Source organism: Schistocerca piceifrons, chromosome 3, assembly GCF_021461385.2.
Source record: "Schistocerca piceifrons isolate TAMUIC-IGC-003096 chromosome 3, iqSchPice1.1, whole genome shotgun sequence".
Classification (NCBI taxonomy): Eukaryota; Metazoa; Arthropoda; class Insecta; order Orthoptera; family Acrididae; genus Schistocerca; species Schistocerca piceifrons.
Genome location: NC_060140.1, coordinates 285,435,529 through 285,457,579, shown reverse-complemented (window position 1 = coordinate 285,457,579; position 22,051 = coordinate 285,435,529). Strand labels below are relative to the sequence as shown.

General features: G+C 44.4%; 1 protein-coding gene across 1 annotated transcript in view; it reads left to right on the top strand.

Annotated features, from left to right (window-relative positions):
- The window catches only part of LOC124788203 (ABC transporter G family member 20), a 395,732-nt gene that overhangs the window by 333,353 nt on the left and 40,328 nt on the right, over nt 1-22,051 (top strand). The window lies entirely within an intron of this gene.

Sequence of the window (22,051 nt, the reverse complement as noted above, 5' to 3'; positions counted from 1 at the left end):
AGATGCACCTCTGTATGTGTTCTGGGACGATTTGTTGTCGTTGCATGCATACCGTCCATCACAGGACCTTTTCCCCTCCATTACCAGTCAGGAAACCATTCTTCCAGTTTGTCCATTTTATTAATGTTCATCCTGTTTGTGGAACAAATAACATAATGCAGCCATTTGAGTATACAGCAGACTGGATAACATAGTTATATGAGAAGTCAAGGAAGATTTAAAGAGTGTACCAAGTATGCACAAACAAACATCTACAGGCCGGCCGGTTCGAGAAGATTTTTGCACAAGCGATTATCATGTGGAGCCCCTGTTTCCCCACGTGCACTTTCGGCCATGTCAGTTTCCGCTACTAATTGTGACACACGTTTTATGTAAATCGTGCACTTGGATAAGTCCTTTATAGAGATGTTACAGTTGTGACGTCTTTGCGCCCCTTTCAGCTTGGCGCCCCACACGATAACTTGTGTGGCTTGGGTCTTAAACCGCTCCTCTCTACCGGGTGAACTCGAATTCCACCTATAAATTTACAGAGGTTGATTGGGGATATTTTCTGAGTAGTTTAATATAAGGGAACCGCGGTCTCCTGTGGCTCTTAGCGGAGTAATAATACTATAGTGGAAATCAGTATAAAGGCAGGGTTCCTACGAAATTAATAATACAGGGTGATTCAAAAAGAATACCACAACTTTAAAAATGTGTATTTAATGAAAGAAACATAATATAACCTTCTGTTATACATCATTACAAAGCGTATTTAAAAAGGTTTTTTTTCACTCAAAAGCAAGTTCAGAGATGTTCAATATGGCCCCCTCCAGACACACGAGCAATATCAACCCGATACTCCAACTCGTTCCACACTCTCTGTAGCATATCAGGTGTAACAGTTTGGATAGCTGCTGTTATTTCTCATTTCAAATCATCAATGGTGGCTGGGAGAGGTGGCCGAAACACCATATCCTTAACATACCCCCATAAGAAAAAATCGCAGGGGGTAAGATCAGGGCTTCTTGGAGGCCAGTGATGAAGTGCTCTGTCACGAGCTGCCTGGCGGCCGATCCATCGCCTCGGGTAGTTGACGTTCAGGTATATAACTAACTTTTTTCGTAGGACTCTCCAAACAGTTGATTGTGGAATTTGCAGCTCTCTGCTAGCTCTGCGAGTCGATTTTCCTGGGCTGCGAACAAATGCTTGCTGGATGCGTGCTACATTTTCATCACTCGTTCTCGGCCGTCCAGAACTTTTCCCTTTACACAAACACCCATTCTCTGTAAACTGTTTATACCAACGTTTAATACACCACTTATCAAGAGGTTTAACACCATACTTCGTTCGAAATGCACGCTGAACAACTGTCGTCGATTCACTTCTGCCGTACTCAATAACACAAAAAGCTTTCTGTTGAGCGGTCGCCATCTTAGCATCAACTGACGCTGACGCCTAGTCAACAGCGCCTCAAGCGAACAAATGTACAACTAAATGAAACTTTATATCTCCCTTAATTCGCCGACAGATAGTGCTTAGCTCTGCCTTTTGTCGTTGCAGAGTTTTAAATTCCTAAAGTTGTGGTATTCTTTTTGAATCACCCTGTACAATGTCTGTAGCATACTGTATCGAATTTGTTATGAAAGTACTGTAGTAGATACATATAAACATAAACAATAATGACGGAATTACGTAGTTTCTTTCATAACACGAGTAACAAAATAAGACGTTTGCGTTTCCTGGGTGGAAAGTGGTGTCAAAGCACTCATTGTCCTGTTTGGTTATCGCATTGTTAGTACTTCGTCCAACCTCCTAATTACCTCAAAAATTCTCTTCGGCAGCGCTTTTCTTAGCGTTCGTAGTTCTTGCAGTAAAATTGTCGCCCACTCTTCTCGTAGGGCTCTTATAAGCCCACATACAGCCTCAAATTGCCTTCCATTGCGATAAAAACGTATTGCAAGTATTCCCAAAAGATTTTCCACGGGGTTCAAATTCGGGCTAAGTGCAGGCCAGGGCAAGACATCGATATATTTATCTTCAAACGACTTTTTCGTTGTAGCAGAAATATGCACAGATGCGTCATCATGTTGAGACATTAGACTTTCGTCCCCTAGGCCCTCATCAGTTCTGTCTCTAGCAGTTCAGTGTACATGTTAGAATTCATTTAGCGTTCGGCCATGCAATGCGTGATTTACCTTTAGGGCAAAAGGCTGTCCAAATCATAACACTTTCACTGCCAACATTTCCGCTCACTCTCACCTGCTGCTCTGTTCTCAGATCGTGCTTCTAGCATTGAAATCCATCCGGCCCAAAATGGTTCAAATGGCTCTAAGCACTAAGCGACTTAACATCTGAGGTCATCAGTCCCCTAGAACTTAGAACTACTTAAACCTAACTAACCTAAGGACATCACACAAAGCCATGCCCGAGGCAGGATTCGAACCTGCGACGGTAGCAGCAGCGCGGTTCCGGACTGAAGCGCCTAGAACCGTTCGGTCTCAGCGGCCGGCCGTCCGCCCCATCTACATTAAATTTCTTCTCATCACTTAAGATCACTTTATCCCAATCTGAAGTCCGACAAATGTTTTTCAGCAAATTCCAACCTTGCCTCCATATATTTGGCTGTTAGAGCAAGTTTATTCAGTCGTTTCTTGAATGCAATATGGTTGTCATTAGACAAAATTTGTCGTATACGTCTGGCTGTTACTGATAACTGTAAAGCAGCAACAAATCGAGAAGAATAATGCTTTGTGGCCCCTGTTTTGCGCAAAAGGAACTGTTTCGATGCCTCAGATAATTTTCTACATATCCCATATTTTTCGTTCTGTCCATGTAGCGCTCCCAATCTAACGAAATTGTCAATCACTGCACTCTAACGATTGAACTTCTTGGCGACTGTACAATTGGAGAGCCCTATTTCCTTGCACACACTATTTCCGCCTTTTCATCTCATGATAACTGTTTCCCTCGTAGAATTATCGCAGTCATGGCTTTTGCACACAACACGCACTATCAGTAATGGTGCTGCTTACTACCTGCAGTAAAGGCACATACTCACACACTAAGACCACACAGAACCGACTGATTTCCACCCTCTTATCATCTGCATCGTTGATGGCGTGTTATGTACTGTACTACTGACAGTAGTCCCTCGGTGGGTACGCCTTTCCTACCTTAGGTTCCCAAGATCACGCAGGGTATGTACCACTTACACCTTTTGTCCTCACTGCAGAACTTACATCAAAAGATCATAAGGCCAGCTCTGCTTGAGTCGACGTTAAGTTGATCCTGACAGTTGCAGTGGGCTGGGTGCGGCAGCTTCGCGCGCCAACCTCAATCAATAACGTAAGGCGATTCTGTAATCGTCTCTATGGCAACGCCTCAATATTGTCACAGTTCTATAGACGACTATTGTTTTCACTTGCGGCCTCCTTACGCCGCCTCGAACGTAGGTATTATTGAATATTGATATGAGTAAACAATGTTACATACAGCAAAGACCGATGCAGTTCATGTGACCAGAATACTACCGACATTACTCAAAAATCTGAAAATTGTTACTCAAGAATCACCCAAACAGAACGAAAGCGGTAAATGCACGACAATGAAACACATGGCGCTCCACGTCTCATCGCTTCTCTCTACACTTGGCATGGGACTTCCCCTCAGAGGAGCCACGCCGGCTGGCAAAAGGCCCGCCCGCTCACCCAGAGATTGCAGACAACCGCCTGCTCCTTCCACGGCAGCAGAACCTGAAAATACGCGCCTTTGAACGCAGGTTACATTGATTGCAGGCAAGGCAGTAGACTGATACACTGGCAGCTGTTCCAGTTGACCGCCCAGAGGAATGTATGGAAAGGAGCGAAACCAGGTGACAGAATAAAGTGAGGTCAATAGCACCACCAAACCAAGACGGGAGGCACAAATGTAAGTTTCACTCAACCACACCACTAGAATAAGAAACCTGAAGAAGCAGCTGACCAGAGATTCGGATCTAACAGCCTTACGAAGATTCCAACTTTATCAGGAGTGTCAACAACACCAGGCCGCCATTTACACTTGGGTTATTTTCCAGCACACCGAGAGCGACTGCCAGCAACGTAGACTCTGTCCCCAACGTGGACTGCTTGTGATTGCCTCAGCATTTCAAACTTTCGCACGTCGCAATCATAACTTACCTCGCTCTTTCGAATATTCCAGGCCATAGCCGAATAGTCTCACTCTGTTCAAGATCTATGCATTAGCAACTGGTTCAGCATGCACAACTCTTTCTCTAAGGTTCCCTCAAGTAGAAATCAAGAAGGTGCAAGTCCGGTGGTCGAGGTGGTCAGGCACAAGGGCCCCCTCGTCATATTTATATTGTTGGGAAATTTTTTTGAAACCTTAACTTTTCCCGACGAATTGAATGTTCAAATAGATCACGGGTTTGCTGCCGCATGACGTCGTCGACCACCGGCGATATTTCGGCAGAAGCACACCCTGCCATTCTCTATGCAGGGCAGGGTTGCTCCTGTCTAAATATCGGCGGTGGTCGACGACGTCACCCGGCAGCAGACCCGTAAGCTATTTGAACTCTTTGAAGTGTAGAAGAGACCCACCGTCCGTTTCCTATGCTGATATGAACTTTTTTGTTCTTTTTCCTGTCAGTAATCACTTTGTAAAGCTCGTTCTCTTACTTAATATTCACCCTGTACGAAACTGATTTCCCTCAGTAACTCATGTGTTGTTTGTAAATTAGTTTACCATACGGGAATAAGTAACATTAGAAGACAGACATGAAACCATAACCATCGTTATATTACAGGCAGCATAAAGAGACACAGAGAAAAAACAATATAAAATGAATGAAATGCGAAATCTTTAAGTTACGCCACCAAGTTAATAAGTTAAATAACTCGTTAGAGACCCCATATCTAACCCTGTTGTTGTTGTGGTCTTCAGTCCAGAGACTGGTTAGATGCAGCTCTCCATGCTACTCTATCCTGTGCAAGCGTCTTCATCTCCCAGTACCTATTGCAACCTACATCCTTCTGAATCTGCTTAATGTATTCATCTGTTGGTCTCCTTCTACGATTTTTACCCTCCATGCTGCCCTCCAATACTAAACTGGTGATCCCTTGATGCCTCAGAACATGTCCTACGAACCGATCCCTTCTTCTCGTCAAGTTATGCCACAAATTTCTCTTCTCTCCAATTCTATTCAATACCTCCTCATTAGTTATGTGATCTACCCATCTAATCTTCAGCATTCTTCTGTAGCACCACATTTCGAAAGCTTCTAGTCTCTTCTTGTCCAAACTATTTATCGTCCGTGTTTCACTTCCATACGTGGCTACACTCCGTACAAATGCTTTCAGAAACGACTTCCTGACACTTAAATCTATACTCGATGTTAACAAATTTCTCTTCTTCAGAAATGCTTTCCTTGCCATTTACAGTCTACATTTTGTATCCTCTCTACTTCGACCATCATCAGTTATTTTGCTCTGGTGCAAGTAATCGGAATGGTATGACAGGTACCCAGCACAAGCTTACACAAGTCACTAAATACACTGAGACGACAGATGTTGTGGTGTACGTCCAAATATCGTCTCGGATCTTCTTTTGCCCGGCGCAGCGCAGCAACTCGACGTGACATGGACTCAACAAGTCGTTGGAAGTCCCCTGCAGAATTATGCAGCCATGCCTCTATAGCTGTCTATAATTGCGAAAATGTTGGCGGTGCAGGATTCTGTACACAATCCGACATCTCGATTATGTCTGATAAATATTCGATGGGATTCATGTCGGGCGAATTGGGTGGCCAAAACATTAGCTTGAATTGTTCAAAATGTTCTTCAGATCCAGTCGCCAACAATCGTGACACGCTGACATGGCGCAATATCTCCGTAAAAACTGTTTGGGAACATGAAACCCATAAATGATTGCAAATGGTCGCCAATTAGTTGAACATATCCATTTCCAATCAAAGATCGGTCCAGTTAGACGAGAGGACCCAGTCAATTCCATGTAAACACAGCCCACACCATTATGGAGCTGTACAGTGCCTCGGTGACACCCTGGATCCATGGCTTCGCGGGTCTGTGTCACACTCGAACCCTATCATCAGCTCTTATCAACTGACACTGGGACTCATCTGACGAGGTCCCGGTTTCCCAGTCGTCTAGGATCCGACCGATATAGTCACGAGCCCAGGCGATATCGTGCTGTTAGCAAAAGCATTCGCGTCATTCCTCTGCTGCCACAGCCCATTAGCGCCACATTTCGCTACTATGTCTTTAATGATAAATCGGTTTCTTTAGTTACTTCAATCAATGTTGTTTGTTTGTTAGGACTAAAACCCTATGCAAACGCAGCTGCTCTCGGTCGTTAAGTGAAGGCTGTTGGGCACCGCGTTGTCCGTGGTGACACGTAATGCCTGCAATTTGGTACTCTATGGCACTGTAGATCGCGAAATATTGAATTCCCTAACTATTTCAGAAATGGAATATCCCATGCGGATGGCTCCAAATACCATTCCGCGTTCAAAATCTGTTAATTCCCCTCGTGCGACCATAATCACGTCGGACACATTTTCACATGAATTACCTGAGTACAAACGACAGCTCTGCCAATGCACTGCCTTTCATACCTTGTGTACGCCACACTGCCACTTCTGTACAGGACTATCACAAATGATTGAAGCGATTTCATAAATTCACTGTAGCTCCATTCATTGACATATGGTCACGACACACTACAGATACGTAGAAAAACTCATAAAGTTTTGTTCGGCTGAAGCCGCACTTCAGGTTTCTGCCGCCAGAGCGCTCGAGAGCACAGTGAGACAAAATGGAGACAGGAGCCGAGAAAGCGTATGTCGTGCTTGAAATGCACTCACATCAGTCAGTCATAACAGTGCAACGACACTTCAGGACGAAGTTCAACAAAGATCCACCAATTGCTAACGCCATTCGGCGATGGTATGCGCAGTTGAAAGCTTCTGGATGCCTCTGCAAGGGGAAATCAACGGGTCGGCCTGCAGTGAGCGAAGAAACGGTTGAACGCGTGCGGGCAAGTTTCACGCGTAGCCCGCGGAAGTCGACGAATAAAGCAAGCAGGGAGCTAAACGTACCACAGCCGACGGTTTGGAAAATCTTACGAAAAAGGCTAAAGCAGAAGCCTTACTGTTTACAATTGCTAGAAGCCCTGACACCCGATGACAAAGTCAAACGCTTTGAATTTTCGGCGCGGTTGCAACAGCTCATGGAAGAGGATGCGTTCAGTGCGAAACTTGTTTTCAGTGATGAAGCAACATTTTTTCTTAATGGTGAAGTGAACAGACACAATGTGCGAATCTGGGCGGTAGAGAATCCTCACGCATTCGTGCAGCAAATTCGCAATTCACTAAAAGTTAACGTGTTTTGTGCAATCTCACGGTTTAAAGTTTAAGGCCCCTTTTTCTTCTGCGTAAAAAACGTTACAGGACACGTATATCTGGACATGCTGGAAAATTGGCTCATGCCACAACTGGAGACCGACAGCGCCGACTTCATCTTTCAACAGGATGCTGCTCCACCGCACTTCCATCATGATGTTCGGCATTTCTTAAACAGGAGACTGGAAAACCGGTGGATCGGTCGTGGTGGAGATCATGATCAGCAATTTATGTCATGGCCTCCACGCTCTCCCGACTTAACCCCATGCGATTTCTTTCTGTGGGGTTATGTGAAAGATTCAGTGTTTAAACCTCCTCTACCAAGAACGTGCCAGAACCGCGAGCTCGCATCAACGATGCTTTCGAACTCATTGATGGGCACATGCTGCGCCCAGTGTAGGAGGAACTTGATTATCGGCTTGATGTCTGCCGAATCACTAAAGGGGCACATATCGAACATTTGTGAATGCCTAAAAAAACTTTTTGAGTTTTTGTATGTGTGTGCTAAGCATTGTGAAAATATCTCAAATAATAAAGTTATTGTAGAGCTGTGAAATCGCTTCAATCATTTGTAATAACCCTGTATATGTGCATACCGGTATCCCATGACTTCTGTCAACACAGTATGTGCTGAATCTAAAAAGTATGAGAAAAAAATTACATTTCTAGCGGCCCGCTTGTGGGACCAGGGCTAATACCGTTAGATCCCAATTTCACTCTCTGACATGACTAAGGACTCTTGAAAAAATAACATTATATACAAAGTAACATAGATGCTCATACCATTTCATAGAGAATTCAAGATACTGAAATAAGTTTATCGACAGGTGTCCCATTAATGTTATATGGGGTTCATGTTCGGCTATCTGGGAGACCAGATCATTCGCTCGAATTGTCCAGAATGTTCTTCAAACCAATCGCGAACAATTGCCACCCGATGATACGACGCAGTACCATCCACAAAAATTCGATCGTTGTTTGGGAACATGAAGTTCATGAATGGCTGAAAATGGTCCCCAAGTAGCGGAAAACAGCCGTTTCCCGTCAATGAACGCTGCAGTTGCGTCAGAGGACCTAGCCTATTCTATGTAAACACAGCTAACACCGTTATGGAGGGACCATCAGCTTGCAGAGTGCCTTGCTGACAACTTGGATCCATGGCTACATGGTATCTGCGCAACACTCCAACCCTACAGTCAACTCTTACCAACTGAAATCAAAACTCATGTGACCAGGCCAAGGGTTTCCAGTCATCTAGAGTCCAACCGATGTAGCCACGAGCCCAGGAGAAGTGCTGCAGGCGGTGTCGTGCTGTTAGCAAAGGCACTCGCGTCGGTAGACTGCTGCCATAACTCATTAACGCCTAATGTCGCCGCACTGTCCTAATGGATACAATCGTCGTCCGTTCCACATTGATTTCTGCTGCCATTTCACGCAGTGTTTCTTGCCTGTTAGCAACAACAACTCTACGCAAACGCCCCTGTTCTCGGTCGTTAAAGGGGGTTGGACGTCAAACGGGCCGACTTGGGGCAGGAGAGGCACCACAGGACATTTTAATTTGCACTGTCTATACTTTTACAAGTAAATTCATAAAACTGTCAGCATGACCAGGAAGGATTCAGGATTCGCACTTGTAGCAGTGGAAGTTCAAAAACATAACAAAATAATTTTTTTACATGTGAAATTTCATCATTTTTCACATGCTATTGGCTGCATTTGTTGCTATAGGTACACTTTTCTTCATAAGTAAGAGAGACTGTTCGATGAATTTTGCGCTGCATACAAACCATACTTACAGGTGTCTGAACTCTAGAATCTATTTAATTTATGAAAAAATGAATGAGCTTTTGCGTTTTAAACTTTATGTTTAGGAAAAAATAAAATTTTGTAGTTAATTACCACAATTTTTACCACAGTTTTTAATAGATTTGGAAAATTCTAGAGTTTCATACACCTGTAAGTATGGTTTGTATGCTGTGCAAAATTCGTCAAAGAATCTCTCTTACTTGTGAACAAAAATGTACCTATAGCAAGAAATGCAGTCAACAGTAAATGGAAAAAGATGAAATTTCATATCTAAAAAAAATTTATTTTGTTATGATTTTGCACTTCCACTGCCATGAGTGTGAATCCTGAAACCTTCTTGGTCATGCTCACAAAGGTTTATGAATTTATTTGTAAAAGTATACACAGTAGAAAATAAAATGTCATGTGGTGCCTCTCCTGCTCTAAGTCGGCCCGTTTGACGTCCTACCCCCCTTAAGTGAAGACCGTTGGTCACAGCCTTGTCCGTAGTAAGAGGTAATACCGAAATTTGGTATTGTCGGCACACTGTTGACATTGTGGACCTCGGAATATTGAATTTCCTAACTATTTCCGAAACGGAATGTCCCAAGCGTCTAGCTCCAAATACCATACCACTTTTTAAGTCTGTTAATTCTCATCGAGAGCCGATTAATCACGGCGGAAACTCTTTCACATGAATTATCTGAGTACAAATGTCAGCTCGACTGCCCTTTTATACCTTGTGTGTATACATATCGCTATCCCATGACTTTTGTCACCTCAGTGTACTTCTCTTTCTTTCTGAAGTCCCTTCGTATATCCCGATAGTTGCGATATAAGACACACCAATGCCCTAATTTACAGGGACTATAGACCTACTTGATATAACGCAGCTCACCATACAGTACGAGAAACCTTAACTTCAGAACTACATATAGTCGACCGTGCAAGAGGGTCTCGTGTTATATGATGTTACAGTTGTAAACGGAAAGAAATGCCGATGTCTCGTGAAAGAATACAAAGCGAGTGACCCAAACAATTGTCTTGTAGATGTTCCTGATTTTTGCAGGAGCACGGGAATACTAAAAAGTTACTTTCACAGTTCTCGTATAATTAACTGCTATTGCGTTAGCATTTAAGACTAGACATATTACCCTTTCTGTGGGCTAATCGAAGTACAGGAAAGACAGTTTGCTCCACCGGTGGGACCTAACCTGCCGCGTTCAGAGCGAGATTAAGTTAACAATACCTTGCCTTGCAGACAATGGCCATTGTGGGGAGCTACCGACACTTGAGCGGGTAATCTTATCCTAAATGTCAGAGGATGATGCTGTTGCGGATATGTGGGACGGTCGGTTGTCCACTGAAGACTCGGGCGCATGCGCAGTAGGAAACAACGGCGAGAGCGCGAGTCAGGGGCACGAGATGTGTTGTGTCTGGCCGGGTGAGGCGACCACGTCTGTTGGGCAACGCGTCACCATAGTCGGTGCCTCGGGCGGTGCGTTGCCCAAGGCTTGCGAAATCGGAGAAGCCAGTGCGTGTCTGGCCGCAGAAAGCGTCTCCGAGCGGGGCGTGTGTGCGGCGTTTCGCTATCCGTAAGGGCACGCGACTGACACTTTTCTCCACTTAAAGAGTCCTACTGTTCTCATGTGGGGAGAAAGGCGTGCTGATAAGGTCCTTTGGTGGCAGTACACCCTCTTCTGTGTCGAGGTGATGGTAACCCTCTAATTAGGCTGAGGAGAGGTCAGATACCGAAAACCCCGCCGGCCGGAGTGGCCGAGCGGTTCTAGGCGCTTCAGTCTGGAACCGCGTGACCGCTACGGTCGCAGGTTCGAATCCTGCCTCGGGCATGGAGGTGTGCGATGTCCTTAGGTTAGTTCAGTTTACGTAGTTCTAAGTTCTAGGGGACTGTTGACCTCAGAAGTTAAGTCCCATAGTGCTCAGAGCCACTTGAACCATTTTGAACCGAAAACCTTAATCAAGCAAAACCCAAATCAGGCTCTTCCTAGACAATATCCTGAAAGCCACAGAAGGAAATAAACTATCCTATTCGGTGTTTCTATATTTTCGATAGGTCTTCCATTAGTTACACACTGACGCCCACTACGAAAGTACGTTCATATTACTTAGATTAAATATGACGTTCATTTCATAGATCCATAGTGGGGAAATACTCGTGGACGTGGAACACAACATAATACAGAATATCTGTTTCACACAAGAATTAAATTTTCAGAGACAGCTGTTTAATTTCATTGACCCTCTGTGAAATGGTCGGAATGCATATATAGGGTGTAAATGATAACTGTTTAAAGCGTACGATGGTGGTGCAGAGGAAATCGAGACAAACAACTCGATATAGAAAACTTGTGATCGATCGTGTCGGGAAACAACCTCAAAATTACCTACAAAACCACGTAACCTACTGGTCGCGAGAGATTTTCGATATTATCTCACTCTCTTCACGCTAACTCATAATAATAGAGAAGAATGACTAGGTCTTTTTTTATATAGAAAGCTAATGTACTTCTGCTTTTCCGGCCGCGGTGGCCTTGCGGTTTTAGGCGCTTCAATCCGGAACCGCGTGACTGCTACGGTCGCAGGTTCGAATCCTGCCTCGGGCATGGATGTGTGTGATGCGCTTAGGTTAGTTAGGTTTATGTAGTTCTATGTTCTAGGGGACTGATTACCTTAGAAGTTAAGTCCCATAGTGCTCAGAGCCATTTGAACCATAATTCCGTTTTATACTGAGACACGTTTGCGCTAGAGACTGTGGTTTCGAGCTGTTCAAGAGAAACATACAAAAGTGATCTTCAAATGTACACTCAGCCCCCCATCGGTCAAGATTTTTAGTATGTTGTCGATGGCGACTGCATGAATTATTTCCCATATTAGATCTTTTTGTTTGTTTTCATTGACTGTGCTATTATGACACCGACGTAGCCGTGCTCTTACAAATTGTTAAACTCACATTTGTGTAAATTGTACTTCACATTTTTTAAAAATTTTAACGGAAAATTAACAATTGAATAGTTTTGTTTATCCAGCTTTGTTACTGTGAAACTACTGTGCTTGTAACCAAAGACATAAGCTAAGCCAAACCAATTACACATTCACAGATAAAAATAAACAACACGGTAACTAAGGGAAATCGATAGGTAACTGTTCTGATGTAAACTTATAACATCGTTGGTTAAACGTCAAACAAAAAGTTGTCACACACAACAAATAAAATTCAGGCTATAACTTCCAACAAATATAGCCTATGAAATCTACGTCACAAAATAACTTTAAAAGATGTAATAAAACCGCTTAGGTGACTAACCAGCGATGTTATAGGTAAGTTAAGAATTTCATAAAAGTGTGGTTGACAATCTCATATACGATAAGTAGGCTACCGTCTGCCCTAGAAAATAGTATATAATAAAACCATTACTTTCAGGTCGCCTGATGATGGCAATAGTGCTGAAAAAGGCCTGTCGTGATTAAATAAACATCTCAAAAAAAGAAGCAGCTTTTTGGACTTAATTCATAATGTCTTTACACGACTTATATCAAGCTGCGGACCCATTGGAAACAAAATTACAATAGCTGATTGTTGACGTCTGGCGAACTTCACAAGTCGTCTACTATTTATCGCTGTCCATTTATTACAGTTTACGGAAAGGAATTTAATTACTTTTCAACAAAAAAACTAAAAAATGCTTTATTACAGAGAGTTTGAGCGAACGAGACGAAATTATCAAGAATTTTGTGCACGTCGTTCTCTCACCTCCAACAGCCTGGTTGCTAAATCGTGTGCTTTGTGTGCAAAACGAAGCGTGCTTTGCCAGATCGGCTTCTCGCCGAGGAGTTCCCTGCGTAATAGCAATGAGGAAAACGATGCAGCCAGTCAAGGTTTAGTGGAATGGGCAGTCTTTTGACCTATGCTCTTATCCTTATGGTCACGTTCACTTTATGTGCTATTTCCTTTTCTCGCCTCTGTTATGAACAAACTATTAAGCGCTTTGATTTGTACGTAACAGAATGAGAAATGTATTAGTTACTATTAGAATAATATATGTGGTTCACCTAGACTGACCAAGGTCGAAGACCTACAAATAAATTGTTCACTTGCGTTAAGTCCCATAGTGTTCAGAGCCATCAGAGCCAAATTGTTCACTTGACAAAAGCCGGCCTGGGTGGCCGAGCGGTTCTAGGCGCTACAGTCTGGAACTGCGCGACCGCTACGGTCGCAGGTTCGAATCCTGCCTCGGGCATGGATGTGTGTGATGTCCTTAGGTTAGTTAGGTTTAAGTGGTTCTAAGTTCTAGGGGACTGATTACCTTAGAAGTTAAGTCCCATAGTGCTCAGAGCCATTTGAACTTTTTGAACTTGACAAAAGTATGACAGACTGTACCGTTGATCTCATGTTAAAACTCCCAACCGTCGCTCAGTTGTCAAGCTTTCGTGACTAAAATAATGATAACGTCGTTGTATTTTTTTATTTCCTTCTTATAATTGTTTACGTATTTCTGATTTCGGACAATTCTTTGTACAGTCCACGTTTAACAGCTAACAAATGATTCACGGTTTCTTCTGGAGTAAGAAAGAATTAAAAACTTTTTATACAGTTATTGTGTTATTGTTTAACTTACGAAACATTTAGGGCAATGACGCCTATTTCAGACCATCTCTCAAATAGCTCCATAAACGTAAACGTCAACATGCAGAAGTGTGGTCTTCCATCACTGGTTCAGTTGCCTATCTTCCCTTCAACTGTAACCAAATCAGTCTAAAATCAGCTTTAAATAATGTAATTTTTCACGTTCAATTACTAACTTCCCTTATTTGCATTTCACCGGTGAGATGACGATTACATGACTTCACTTCGGAGATATCAAAGAGCCGGATTCGGTTTCAAACACAAATATACGACCCCATGATTTGGGATACCACAACAGTCCTGGTTGATTTGTTTGTATGTTTCGTGTATAATTTCTACAGATGTCAAAAAGATGTGGAGAGCGGCAACTTTTTTGCAGAAATAGTACCCTCTCCCTGGGTACATAGTTACATTTCGAAATAATCGGATGAAGGCAGGCAAATACGTGCCTTATGCGATCTTTCTCCGTAATGACAAGGCGTGATCTAAAAGGATGAAAAACGCAAGGATTTCTTGTACCGAATCGAGAGACTTCTGCACCCACCTTACTGTCCACTCCTTGTACCACGACAGACTTTTGTATTCCCAAAAGCGAAGTAAACCGTTCGTAAATTTGAATTTGTTCCACGAAATGGCTTTGTTTAGCTTTGAAGCGTAATCTTTCTAAAGTAGCGAATCGTGGAGTCTTTTCTTGTGCTTTCAGACGTCAGGAAAGGGCAGTATCAGAACAGGTGAAGGTTTTTTTTTCGTAAAAGCAAGAATGCCCATTAATACATTAAAAATCACAAACTGAAGTTCGTAAACACTGAACGATCTATCGGAGCCTGTGCATTGGACTTCCATTACCTTGGTTCTGCTATTACCGTGTTGGAGAGAAATCTATTAAGTGCTGGGCTTCAGCTTCCCTTCTCTTGCCTGTCACATTTTTCAGATGAATGTAGCTTAGTGTGCCCTCAGAGAATCGGCGTCTCTCCCAGCTATCAAGCTGAAATCTTTATAGCTTCCTGTGCAAACTTGAGCACATGCACGCAAGGTGGCAATCAGGGCGAAGGTCACCGAGGAAATGAAAGAGAGACAAACACAACCAGTATAAACTGGAATAACTGCCTAAAGAAGTTCCAGATTTGAGAGATAAACAAAACCGAAGGACGTCTTAAATATCGCTAAGTGGCTGATTCCTGAACAGCCACTCCGTAACGCAATTACTTTTAAGTTTTTATGCTTGCCAGTCACGCTACCTGTCTTTGCTACTTTAGCTTATTATTTCAAACCCCCAGTGGCTTGTACAGTGGCCCGACGATGCTAGCTAGAATTATTTCTGGGTTTGTCTTCAGTGATAAACCGGATTACGCAGTAATTGTGAATTAGGCTTATGTACACTATGCCGACCTCCTCCTGTGCATGGAACACCACCCCAAAATATATATATATAAAAGCTATCCTTTTACACTGTCTCTGTTAGTACTAAATTGAGCTCTTTGGCGCTACAGCTCTATTGTGCATTAGCAGCGTATTTGCCTCCGGTTCTTCTTCTTTTTTAGGTGTTACTGGTTCAGAGGGAGCTAAGGGAGGCAATGTCGGAGGAACTTGTGCCTGGTACACTGCTCTCCCAACCATTAACGTTGGTTTGCTGAGTCTAAGCTGCTACTTCAAGGCAAAATCTTAGGCAAAACCCAAATCGAACAGAGGGGCTACGTGTAGCGAGTCGCTCAGTGGCGAAAGCGGATGCTCCTAGCTATTCCAGTCAAATTTCTTTTCATATTACTACACACGCCAGGGATCTGAAACCATTTTCTAATCTTGCACTTTTGACAAACGTAATGAAATGAAGAGTTACAATGGTTGAATAAGCATTACATAAGTCGTTGCTGACAACTGTAGTTCGTAGACCGTTGGAAAGAATCACAGGAGCAGGCAGAGATATGAGTGTGTGAGGTAGATGACGAAGTGGGATGCTGCAATTGTTTCGAAATGAAGGCGGCGGTTGCTGGAAGCGAGATCATTGGAGACGTGCATGAAATCAAACTTAGTGTTCATGACAGAAGCAACGGGAGTTTTGTAAGAAGGAAAAATGTCTCTTTTAACAATAAAATTTTAGAGGTATCCTAATATCAGAATGGGATTTTCACTCTGCAGCGGAGTGTGCGCTGATATGAAACTTCCTGGCAGATTAAAACTGTGTGACGGACCGAGACTCGAACTCGGGACCTATTGCCTTTCGCGGGCAAGTGCTCTACAATCTGAGCTACCCAAGCACTACTCACGCTCCGTCCTCACAACTTTACTTCTGCCAGTACCTCGCCTCTTACCTTCCAAACTTTACAGAAGCTCTCCTGCGAACCTTGCAGAACTAGCACTCTTGAAAGAAAGGATATTGCGGAGACATGGCTTAGCCACAGCCTGGGGGATGTTTACAGAATGAGATTTTCACTCTGCAGTGGAGTGTGCGCTGGTATGAAACTCCCTGGCAGATTAAAACTGTGTGCCGGACCGAGACTCGAACTTGGGACCTACTGCCCTTCGCAGCAAGTGCTCTACCATCTGAGCTACCCAAGCACGACTCACGCCCCGTCCTCACAACTTTACTTCTGCCAGTACCTCGCCTTCTACTTTCCAAACTTAACAGAAGTTCTCCTGCGAACCTTGCAGAACTAGCACTCTTGAAAGAAAGGATATTGCGGAGACATGGCTTAGCCACAGCCTGGGGGATGTTTCCGGAATGAGATTTTCACGCTGCAGCGGAGTGTGCTCTGATATGAAACTCCCTGGCAGATTAAAACTGTGTGCCGGACCGAGACTCGAACTCGGGACCTACTGCCCTTCGCAGCAAGTGCTCTACCATCTGAGCTACCCAAGCACGACTCACGCCCCGTCCTCACAACTTTACTTCTGCCAGTACCTCGCCTTCTACTTTCCAAACTTAACAGAAGTTCTCCTGCGAACCTTGCAGAACTAGCACTCCTGAAAGAAAGGATATTGCGGAGACATGGCTTAGCCACAGCCTGGGGGATGTTTTCGGAATGAGATTTTCACGCTGCAGCGGAGTGTGCTCTGATATGAAACTCCCTGGCAGATTAAAACTGTGTGCCGGACCGAGACTCGAACTCGAGACTCCCGAGTTCGAGTCTCGGTGCGGCACACAGTTTTAATCTGCCAGGAAGTATCCTAATATTACCCAATTACACCGTAGAATACGAGGCAATGGTCTATAGGATGATAGTACGACATTGTCTGCTGTGTACACGTTTTTGGTCAGGCTTTTCAATACGGATACATCAATGAGACGTTTAATTCCTAGTAGAAAGAAAAACAGCGGATATAATCCAGCGGGGAGGGGCTGTGCATGGCGGGTTCGTACAGTTGTATGGTTCGGAAGACGGACTCTGTATCCGAAGGATGCCTGTGGTCGGTCCCAGGTTCAGCGCCGTTAGTTGGCGCCCGTGTCGATGGTGTGCTGTTTTGCAGCCGGGAGCCTTGTTATTCCACGCGGCAGCCTCCCGGTCACGTCGCAGCAGTTATCGGCTGCCCCTCTCTCATAGTCAGTGGCACGTGGTCCCCGCGCTAATGGCCCCTTGGGCCTTGTCGCCGCTGGGCGCTGAACAGCCGCTCTTCACCTCTCCCCCCGTGGCCTCTGCTTTTAGACCTCGGCCTTCGGAGAGCCCTGAAGCTGTCCGTACAGAGACTACGGGGTTCGCATAAATGCAAAAGTTTTTTAGAACGGAACGAATTATGTGGGTTTCTCTAAAAGTTGTACACGGGTGCGTCAGGTCATTAGATAATTGTTACTCTGTGAGGTAAGAGAGACAATGCTTGGCGCAGACTATCAGCTAACTGTAGAGATTACTACAGTCAAGAGCCAAAGAAACAGGTATACCTGTCTAATATCGTTTAGGGCCCCCGCGAGCACGAAGAAGTGCCGCTACATGACATGGCATGGACGCGACGAATGTCTGAAGTAGTGCTGGAGGGAGTTGACACCATGAATCCTGCAGGGCTGCCCATAAATCCGTAAGAGTACGAGGTGGTGGAGATTTCTTCTGAATAGCACGTTGCAAGGCATCCCAAATATGCTCAATAATGTTCATGTCTGGGGAGTATGGTGGCCAGCGGAAGTGTTTAAACTCAGAAGAGTGTTCCTGAAGCCACTATGTAGCAATTCTGGACGTGTGGGGTGTGGCATTGTCCTGCTAGAATTGCTCAAGTCCGTCGGAATGCACAATGGACTTGGGTCCATGTATGCGTGGTGTTGTCTCCATATCTGTACACGTCCATCCGCTCGATAAAATCTGAAACATGGCTCGTTCGACCAGGCAACAAGTTTCCAGTCATCATCAGTCCATTGTCGGTGTTGACGGGCCCAGGAGAGGCGTAAGGCTTTGTGTCGTGCTGTCATCAAGGGTACACGAGTGGGCCTTCGGCTTTGAAAGCCCATACAGATGATGCTTCGTTGAATGGTTCGCACGTTGACACTTGTTGATGGCCCAGCACTGAAATCTGCAGCAATTTGCGGAAAGATTGCTCTTCTGCCACGTTGAACGGTTTTGTTCAGTCGTCTTTGGTCCCGTTCTTGCAGGGTCTTTTTCTGGCCGCAGCGATGTCAGACATTTGATGTTTTACCGGGTTCCTGATATTCACGGTACACTCGTGAAATTGTCGTAAGGGAAACTCCCCACTTCATTGCTACCTCGGAGATGCTATCGCTCGTGTGCCGAATATAACACCACGTTCATACTCACTTAAATTTAGATAACTTGCCATTGTATCAGCAGTTAACGACCTAACAACGGCGCCACACTCTTGTTGTCTTATATAGGCGTTGCCGACCGCAGCGCCGTATTTTACCTGTTTCTGTATCTCTGTATTTCAATACGCATGTATGTACCAGATTCTTTGGCTCTTCAATGTGTTATTATCATAAGAACATACATACATACAAGGGCTGGACAAGTACATGGTAAACCGCGAAAAATTGCGTGCTTGAGCATAAACGCAGAGAATGTTAAGGCTACAGGTTTTGTTGTTATATTTGACCACACACGGCACCTGTGCTACGCCCTCAACACATTGCCAGTCGTGGTCAGAACAGTGTTATGCGTAGTTGTGAGTGGATTATGGCGTAGCTATGTGAATTCGAACATGGACAAATTGCTGGTGTTCGTGTAAGGAGGTGGGAGGGGGGGTTGCCTCCGCAACCAAGGGAGACGAAGATTTTGGTGTTTCAAGTGGCAGTGTATCGAATACTTACACCGCATACAGGCAAAGGGACAAACATAATCCGGTAAGTCACAACACGGACGAAAATGTGTGTTAAGTGATCGTGGAGCACGGTCATTGAAAGGGATTATGGTGAAAAGCAGGAGGAGGACAGTTGCAAAAGTACTGAGAACTGAATGTCGCTCTCGCGAACCTGCCAGCTCCAAAACAACAGTAAGGTAGCTCCATACGCTAGGAACTGCAGGGCGAGCTGCAATTTCAGTGCCATTCGTCAGTGATTCAAATACCCGTAACAGGAAAACGTGGTGCGAAAGTTATAGAACTTAGACGATCGAGTAATGGAAGGAAGTCTTGTGGTCGGGTGAGGCTTGTTTCACATTGTTTCCAACTACTAGCCAAGTTTACATCCCAAAAGTGAAAAATGGTGGGGGTTCGTTGATGATTTGAGTATCCATATTGTGGTATTCCATAGGTCACACGGTTACACTCTAAGGTCGCATTACTGCCACGGATTATGTGACAATTTGGCTGATTAAGACCTATCCCATAGCACAAAGCTTCTTCATCATTCGTGATCCTGTGTTCCAGAACCATAGGGCCCCAGTTCACACATCTCGTATCATACAGGAGCCCGCCCGGTTAGCCGAGCGGTCCAACGCACGGCTTTCCGGAGTGGGAAGGAGCGCCTGGTCCCCGGCACGAATCCGCCCTGTGGACTTGGGTCGAGGTCCGGTGAGCTGACCAGTCTGTGGATGTTTTTTGGCGGTTTTCCATCTGCCTCAGCGAATGCGGGCTGGTTCCGCCTATTCTGCCTCAGCTACACTACGTCGGCGATTGCTGCGTAAACAAGTTCTCCATGTACACGTAACCCTGAAAGAGTGGTTCGGTGTGGGGCGGCAAAGGGATAAGTGGACTGCGGTCGTCGTCGTGAGGTTGAGGGCCACGCTGGCTGTGGCGGGGACGGAGCCTCTCTGTCGTTGCTAGGCCCCCGGTTAACATATAATACAATGCAACCATACAGGACTGGTTTTGTGAGCATGAGGGTGAATTATCATATATCCCTGCCCAGAGTCATCAGATCTGAATGTTAGTGAGCCTTTGTGGTCTACTTTGGAGAGAACAGAGCGTGATCGCTATCCACCTCTGTCATAATTGCCTGAACACGCCACTATTTTGCAGGACATGTGGTATAAGAGTCTCCTGAAAACCATACAGGGCCAGTTTTTATTCATTTTGAACGCCAACAGTTTTCCTACACCATATTAGGCATTCTAATGTTTTCGGTGTTTCCATATTTTTGAGTACCCCTTGTAACGTCGTTGAGACCTAAAGGCTTACCATGCTACTAATATAAAACCTGATGTCGAGATCATCGGCTAATCGAACCAAAGGTGGTCGTGTTGGTACTCGCCGGCAACATGTAGCATCGCTCGTTGAGCGGGCAGTTCTCCGCAATATACTCTATATTGTCTATTCTTCCACACCAGTCATGTGCAACACGTTCAGAATAACTCAGTTTCTTCAAAATGTGGCCACGTCTCCCATGTCACTTTCGGATGCGATTGAGTCTCAATCAGTCTCAATGGAAGGGATCAGACCATGCAACCTTCGTCGTTCGGTTTTGAATTAGGTGTGTGTTCTGGAGTGGATATTCACTCCAACGACCTTCCCACTTCTTTGTTTCGTCGAATACGTCTGTGACCTGAAGATGACCCAATGTAGCTTGTGTTACTTTACATATAGTTGGAGAATTCTGGAAAGTGCTAGTTAGAATTGCGTTCTTAAGAATTTCCACCTGGCAGCTTTTATTCTGAGACCCAGAGGAGCAATAGTTGATAAAAGAAGTACAAACTGAATGGGAGTAATGTGACAGCGCATTTAGACCCATTGTTGTGTGTTTACATGCAGCTTTCATATACATAGGCACAATATTCAGATTCTGAGTTCAAGTGAAGTTGCGTATTAATTTGTTTCCATTTGCTCCCCACAAGTTTCTTGCTTTTTGCGGATTAGATTTATATTTGAGCCAAGCTTCTTTGTCTGCTTTATGCATTTTGGGTGACACCAAGATATTTAAGGACGAAGTTATGGAAAACTTCGACTCAGTCAAATAACAAGTGTAACTTCCTGTGTGCCTCTTTATCATGGAGATGCAACAGTGGGCCCTGTATTACTTTAATCTGGCTGCAGTCCTCATTTGAAATTCATTTAATACAGTGAGGTCACTTCAGAGTGCATTCTCACAATGCTTGATATCTTTCTTCAAACAAATTAATGCCAGCTCATCTGCATATTGTGACCACCAGCGTGATTGACTGCCATGTGGAGGACCTGGGTTTAATTCCTGCTACTGTCAGGGATTTGTCCTTGGCAGGAGGGTCAGAACAGTGTGTAGTCAGCCACATGAAGCCATCTGAGCAGCTGCTTGACCGAGTGGTAGCAGCACCAAGCCTACTAACTCAACAACAGCTGGAAGTGCAATGTGCACACCCGTATCCCTCCACATCGCATGCCCATGACGCCATTGGCTTATGGATGACATGGCGGTTGGTCGGGCCCAACTAACCCATCTGTAGTAGAACGGTGCTACTTATCATCTGCAAACTGGAACTCAGGAGTTAGTAGCTGGTGTGTCATGGACATAATAATGCAACAGAATGGAAGTCAGAGCTGACCATTTTCAGGGTTTTCCATCTGCTAGCTTTTCTGTTCAGAAAAACTAAAAACGTTCTACCAGAAAGAATGTTGTTGAGTAAACTTGTTAGCTTCTAACATGGAATTACAACAATCTCGAGCATCAGGCCTTCTCTCCATACTTTTATTAGTCTGGCAGCATCTGCATTAACATTTACATGTGAGCTTATTCTTCGTTTGTGTGGATTTACAGCAAGTTTCCTTATAAGCTTTCAGACTTTACGACTGCATTACGTAAAATTCAGTCTAGCTGTGGTCTTGTGTCATTTATGACTTCTCACAACAATCAACTCTGTGAAAATATTCAATATTGT